The sequence below is a fragment of the Eleutherodactylus coqui genome, chromosome 3 (genome assembly GCF_035609145.1).
Source record: "Eleutherodactylus coqui strain aEleCoq1 chromosome 3, aEleCoq1.hap1, whole genome shotgun sequence".
Classification (NCBI taxonomy): Eukaryota; Metazoa; Chordata; class Amphibia; order Anura; family Eleutherodactylidae; genus Eleutherodactylus; species Eleutherodactylus coqui.
The window spans coordinates 316,181,144-316,188,519 of record NC_089839.1 but is presented as its reverse complement, the minus strand read 5'-3'; the positions used below and the strand labels follow the sequence as shown (position 1 = coordinate 316,188,519).

The following is a 7,376-nucleotide window of genomic DNA, read 5'->3' as shown; positions in this document are numbered from 1 at the left end:
AAATTTTGTTGATCAAATGGAAAGAGGGGGAAAATCTAAAGAAGAATAAAATGCTGTCTGCAAAAACTGTAGGGCAAGTGAAGGAAAAGCTAAAAGCTGAAAATGAATTGAGGCTTGTAAGAGAGGCCAAAAGCAATAAAAAGGGACTCTGGGGGTCCAAGCAAAATAAAAGTCCAAGATGCTATAGGATGTTTACAGGATGAAAATGGTGAATTGGTTAAGAATGATATTGGGAAGAATGAACTTCTAAATTCCTAATTTGTATTTGTTTTCTCTCAGAAAGTAGATTTAGCATCAGCTGATCTTCACGGTGCTAATGGGGGAACACAAGAATGCAGGCTATCTATAAGCAGAGAGATGGTGAGGGAAAACTTAGCTAACTTAAATGAATTCAAGTCTCCAGGTCCTGATGAATTAGATCCTAGGATACTGAAGGAAGCAGTGGAGATAATTGCTGAACCACTAACCATAATCTTTGAAAATTTCCGGAGGACAGGTGAAGATCCAGAAGACTGGGAAAGGGCAAATGTTGTCCTTATCGATGTGTTCCATTCGCGTGTGAATTTAAAAAATTTTTTAATTGGTTTATACTCGCACAGAAAAAATACCAAGGTGAATAGGTCATTCCATGTTGGATGCACCAACCTAGGGGGCTTTCACGCACACTGGAACATTCTGTGTTCCACACGCCTGATCCACAGCATTGAGAATAGCTTAAATATGCATCAAATTCCACACATAGAATCATCCAGAATAGAGAGAAGCCCTCTTACAACCATGGATTTCTTTCATTGAACACAATCAGCAGGGTGGGCAGATCACAGCTCCTGAAGGTCCCGCAAAGTAGGCTGATCCTCCACAGGGCAACCTGTACCCATTCAAAAATTCCTCTCACATGTAGTGAGGAGCTGGTGTCACCCAGACTCGTTATTTTCCTTACTCATTAGTTTAAGGCATACCCTTCACCTGTGGCCACCTGGAGCAATCGCCCTCTGGACCCATCCTGTCTGTATTAGGGAGAACAGGGAGTGGAGGTCCAGGAAGATAATTTGCATATTCCTGGTGCATTCTGGGAAAAGTGAAAAGTCGCTGTGAGTGGGAAGATTTCTGGGTTTAGTGGGGTCTAGCTGCTCAGAGGCCATCTCCAGACCAGAGATTGGAGGTCCAGGAAAAGAATTTGCATATGCCTGTTGCATTTTGAGCGCTGGGTCTAGCCAGGTCTAGCTGCTTGAAGGACATTGCCAAATGTTTTATGCATAGTAGCATCTTATAGGTTATATATGATCACTGGAATTCTTGACTTTTAGAAGTTTGCAAGTAGACATCAACTGACAACATGGAAGGGGTGAGTAGCCATATGCTACATGTTTACAGATCTACCAAAGGAAAAGCCAAACTTGTGCCTCTGTTGGAGGAAAAGGTGCAGAGTCTTCAGGAGAGAATAGCTACATTGTAACTCATTAAGGAAGAGGAGGATTGCCTTGACAGAGCAGAAGTAAGTCTTCAAAATGTTGAAGGAAAATATGTTTTCAGTGTAGCCGTAGAAGTCGAGGAATGGAAGCATGTGACCCAAAGAAGCCGGATTATCAGGAGTCAGCCAGCACCCATACTGCTCAGGAACCAGTACCAGGCTCTACCGCAGGAGAACAATGAAGAAGTACAGCAAGAAATGACTTTGCCCACAGAGAACAGTCCAGTAAGCACTCAGAATCCTCTTGGATGGAGAAAAAGAAGTGTTGTTGTGAAGAAGAGGGGGAGAGTGCTGGTTGTGGGGGATTCCCTATTGAGAGGAACAGAGGCCGTTGTCTGCAGACATGACACAGCCTCACGTGAGGTGTGCTGTCTTCCAGGGGCACAAATCAAAGATGTGTCTGATAGGCTATCAAGACTCTTCAGTTCTGCAGACAACTACCCATTCCTACTAATACATGTAGGGACAAATGACTCTGCAAAAAATGACATTGCAACTATCTGCAGAGAGTTTGAAGACCTCAGCCGGAAGGGGAAGGAACTAGGAGCTCAGGTGGTCTTCTCATCCATCCTCCCAGTGGATGGCCGTGGAATAAGAAGATGGAGCAGGATTCTAGAGGTGAACAACTGGCTATGTCAATGGTTCAGTCAGCAAAGATATGGATTCCTAGACCATGGAGTGAACTACCTATATGATGGACTGCTTGCTAGAGACGGGTTGCACCTTACAAAAACAGGATTTGGCAGGCGCCTTGCTAGACTAATCAGGAGAGCTTAAAACTAGAACAATATGAAGTGAAAAGCAAAAATATGCATCCAATTAATACGTATTATTAGAAGTGAAAAAGGAAGAAGAAAGACAAAACATTCAGAAGGAAAGTAGAGGAGCAAGAGACACTGATCACAAATTAACATGTTTCTACACAATGCATGGGAAACAAACATGGGGAATTGGAGCTCCGAACACAGGAAGAGAAATATGATGTCATCGGCATCACAAAAACTTGGTGGAATGATACAAATGATTGGATACAAGGCTTGAAGGACATAATGTATTTATAAGAAACAGACCCAAGAAAATGGGAGGTGTTGTAATGCATGTTAGGAAAGCATCATCTCCACTGAGATTCAAGCTTCACAGCTGGGAGTTCTGTAGAAACTGTTTGGGTAAGAATACAAGGAGAGAACAACAGAAAGGACACCCTTGTAGGCATTTACTATAGGCCGCCTGGACAAGCAGAAGATATGGAGAAGCTCTTTCTACATCAGATGGCCAAGCTCTCAAAGAAGCCCAACATGGTGATCATGGGAGATTTTACCCATCCAGACATTTGTTGGGAATCTCTCAGATAAAAGTAATGGATCCAACCAATTCTTATCCGCTCTTGCTGACAACTTTATCTTCCAGAAGGTAGAAGAGAAAACAAGGGGATCTGCTATCTTGGACCTAACTCTCACCAACAGGGAGGGAAAGGTGGAGGGAGTAAGGGTGGCTGGGACCTTAGGAGGCAGTGATCATGATATCCTTAGATGTTGGATAACAAGGGGAGGAAGACCTGAGAAGACTTAGACTGCAAGGTTGGATTTCAGAAAGAGGAGAGGAAGACTCCAATGGCTGGATGTTCTTAAGGACAGAAATGTCCAAGAAGGTTGGGAAATATTGTGAAATGAGATTGTCAAAGCACAATCGTTACCAATCCCTAAAAGAAGGAAGAATGAGAAGCATTTAAAGAGACCAGGATGGATGAACACAGAACTTAACATGGATTTTAAAAAGGAAGAAAATTTTGTTGATCAAATGGAAAGAGGGGGAAAATCTAAAGAAGAATAAAATGCTGTCTGCAAAAACTGTAGGGCAAGTGTCAGAAAAGCTAAAAGCTGAAAATGAATTGAGGCTTGTAAGAGAGGCCAAAAGCAATAAAAAGAGACTCTGGGGGTCCAAGCAAAATAAAAGTCCAAGATGCTATAGGATGTTTACAGGATGAAAATGGTGAATTGGTTAAGAATGATATTGGGAAGAATGAACTTCTAAATTCCTATTTTGTATCTGTTTTCTCTCAGAAAGTAGATTTAGCATCAGCTGATCTTCACGGTGTTAATGGGCGAATACAAGAATGCAGGCTATCTATAAGCAGAGAGATGGTGAGGGAAAACTTAGCTAACTTAAATGAATTCAAGTCTCCAGGTCCTGATGAATTAGATCCTAGGATACTGAAGGAAGCAGTGGAGATAATTGCTGAACCACTAACCATAATCTTTGAAAATTTCCGGAGGACAGGTGAAGATCCAGAAGACTGGGAAAGGGCAAATGTTGTCCTTATCGATGTGTTCCATTCGCGTGTGAATTTAAAAAATTTTTTAATTGGTTTATACTCGCACAGAAAAAATACCAAGGTGAATAGGTCATTCTATGTTGGATGCACCAACCTAGGGGGCTTTCACGCACACTGGAACATTCTGTGTTCCACACGCCTGATCCACAGCATTGAGAATAGCTTAAATATGCATCAAATTCCACACATAGAATCATCCAGAATAGAGAGAAGCCCTCTTACAACCATGGATTTCTTTCATTGAACACAATCAGCAGGGTGGGCAGATCACAGCTCCTGAAGGTCCCGCAAAGTAGGCTGATCCTCCACAGGGCAACCTGTACCCATTCAAAAATTCCTCTCACATGTAGTGAGGAGCTGGTGTCACCCAGACTCGTTATTTTCCTTACTCATTAGTTTAAGGCATACCCTTCACCTGTGGCCACCTGGAGCAATCGCCCTCTGGACCCATCCTGTCTGTATTAGGGAGAACAGGGAGTGGAGGTCCAGGAAGATAATTTGCATATTCCTGGTGCATTCTGGGAAAAGTGAAAAGTCGCTGTGAGTGGGAAGATTTCTGGGTTTAGTGGGGTCTAGCTGCTCAGAGGCCATCTCCAGACCAGAGATTGGAGGTCCAGGAAAAGAATTTGCATATGCCTGTTGCATTTTGAGCGCTGGGTCTAGCCAGGTCTAGCTGCTTGAAGGACATTGCCAAATGTTTTATGCATAGTAGCATCTTATAGGTTATATATGATCACTGGAATTCTTGACTTTTAGAAGTTTGCAAGTAGACATCAACTGACAACATGGAAGGGGTGAGTAGCCATATGCTACATGTTTACAGATCTACCAAAGGAAAAGCCAAACTTGTGCCTCTGTTGGAGGAAAAGGTGCAGAGTCTTCAGGAGAGAATAGCTACATTGTAACTCATTAAGGAAGAGGAGGATTGCCTTGACAGAGCAGAAGTAAGTCTTCAAAATGTTGAAGGAAAATATGTTTTCAGTGTAGCCGTAGAAGTCGAGGAATGGAAGCATGTGACCCAAAGAAGCCGGATTATCAGGAGTCAGCCAGCACCCATACTGCTCAGGAACCAGTACCAGGCTCTACCGCAGGAGAACAATGAAGAAGTACAGCAAGAAATGACTTTGCCCACAGAGAACAGTCCAGTAAGCACTCAGAATCCTCTTGGATGGAGAAAAAGAAGTGTTGTTGTGAAGAAGAGGGGGAGAGTGCTGGTTGTGGGGGATTCCCTATTGAGAGGAACAGAGGCCGTTGTCTGCAGACATGACACAGCCTCACGTGAGGTGTGCTGTCTTCCAGGGGCACAAATCAAAGATGTGTCTGATAGGCTATCAAGACTCTTCAGTTCTGCAGACAACTACCCATTCCTACTAATACATGTAGGGACAAATGACTCTGCAAAAAATGACATTGCAACTATCTGCAGAGAGTTTGAAGACCTCAGCCGGAAGGGGAAGGAACTAGGAGCTCAGGTGGTCTTCTCATCCATCCTCCCAGTGGATGGCCGTGGAATAAGAAGATGGAGCAGGATTCTAGAGGTGAACAACTGGCTATGTCAATGGTTCAGTCAGCAAAGATATGGATTCCTAGACCATGGAGTGAACTACCTATATGATGGACTGCTTGCTAGAGACGGGTTGCACCTTACAAAAACAGGATTTGGCAGGCGCCTTGCTAGACTAATCAGGAGAGCTTAAAACTAGAACAATATGATGTGAAAAGCAAAAATATGCATCCAATAATACGTATTATTTGAAGTGAAAAAGGAAGAAGAAAGACAAAACATTCAGAAGGAAAGTAGAGGAGCAAGAGACACTGATCACAAACTAACATGTTTCTACACAATGCATGGGAAACAAACATGGGGAATTGGAGCTCCGAACACAGGAAGAGAAATATGATGTCATCGGCATCACAAAAACTTGGTGGAATGATACAAATGATTGGATACAAGGCTTGAAGGACATAATGTATTTATAAGAAACAGACCCAAGAAAATGGGAGGTGTTGTAATGCATGTTAGGAAAGCATCATCTCCACTGAGATTCAAGCTTCACAGCTGGGAGTTCTGTAGAAACTGTTTGGGTAAGAATACAAGGAGAGAACAACAGAAAGGACACCCTTGTAGGCATTTACTATAGGCCGCCTGGACAAGCAGAAGATATGGAGAAGCTCTTTCTACATCAGATGGCCAAGCTCTCAAAGAAGCCCAACATGGTGATCATGGGAGATTTTACCCATCCAGACATTTGTTGGGAATCTCTCAGATAAAAGTAATGGATCCAACCAATTCTTATCCGCTCTTGCTGACAACTTTATCTTCCAGAAGGTAGAAGAGAAAACAAGGGGATCTGCTATCTTGGACCTAACTCTCACCAACAGGGAGGGAAAGGTGGAGGGAGTAAGGGTGGCTGGGACCTTAGGAGGCAGTGATCATGATATCCTTAGATGTTGGATAACAAGGGGAGGAAGACCTGAGAAGACTTAGACTGCAAGGTTGGATTTCAGAAAGAGGAGAGGAAGACTCCAATGGCTGGATGTTCTTAAGGACAGAAATGTCCAAGAAGGTTGGGAAATATTGTGAAATGAGATTGTCAAAGCACAATCGTTACCAATCCCTAAAAGAAGGAAGAATGAGAAGCATTTAAAGAGACCAGGATGGATGAACACAGAACTTAACATAGATTTTAAAAAGGAAGAAAATTTTGTTGATCAAATGGAAAGAGGGGGAAAATCTAAAGAAGAATAAAATGCTGTCTGCAAAAACTGTAGGGCAAGTGTCAGAAAAGCTAAAAGCTGAAAATGAATTGAGGCTTGTAAGAGAGGCCAAAAGCAATAAAAAGAGACTCTGGGGGTCCAAGCAAAATAAAAGTCCAAGATGCTATAGGATGTTTACAGGATGAAAATGGTGAATTGGTTAAGAATGATATTGGGAAGAATGAACTTCTAAATTCCTATTTTGTATCTGTTTTCTCTCAGAAAGTAGATTTAGCATCAGCTGATCTTCACGGTGTTAATGGGCGAATACAAGAATGCAGGCTATCTATAAGCAGAGAGATGGTGAGGGAAAACTTAGCTAACTTAAATGAATTCAAGTCTCCAGGTCCTGATGAATTAGATCCTAGGATACTGAAGGAAGCAGTGGAGATAATTGCTGAACCACTAACCATAATCTTTGAAAATTTCCGGAGGACAGGTGAAGATCCAGAAGACTGGGAAAGGGCAAATGTTGTCCTTATCGATGTGTTCCATTCGCGTGTGAATTTAAAAAATTTTTTAATTGGTTTATACTCGCACAGAAAAAATACCAAGGTGAATAGGTCATTCTATGTTGGATGCACCAACCTAGGGGGCTTTCACGCACACTGGAACATTCTGTGTTCCACACGCCTGATCCACAGCATTGAGAATAGCTTAAATATGCATCAAATTCCACACATAGAATCATCCAGAATAGAGAGAAGCCCTCTTACAACCATGGATTTCTTTCATTGAACACAATCAGCAGGGTGGGCAGATCACAGCTCCTGAAGGTCCCGCAAAGTAGGCTGATCCTCCACAGGGCAACCTGTA

The 7,376-nt window shown here is 42.6% G+C and overlaps 2 non-coding genes across 2 annotated transcripts; both read right to left on the bottom strand.

Moving 5' to 3' along the window:
* Positions 1 to 810: 810 nt before the first annotated feature.
* Positions 811 to 957, bottom strand: LOC136622789 (U12 minor spliceosomal RNA). The gene has a single exon (XR_010791971.1). It is a non-coding gene; the product is annotated as a U12 minor spliceosomal RNA (small nuclear RNA).
* Positions 958 to 4,062: 3,105 nt separating this feature from the next.
* On the bottom strand, positions 4,063 to 4,209 carry LOC136622778 (U12 minor spliceosomal RNA). Its single transcript, XR_010791960.1, has one exon. It is a non-coding gene; the product is annotated as a U12 minor spliceosomal RNA (small nuclear RNA).
* Positions 4,210 to 7,376: the final 3,167 nt, after the last annotated feature.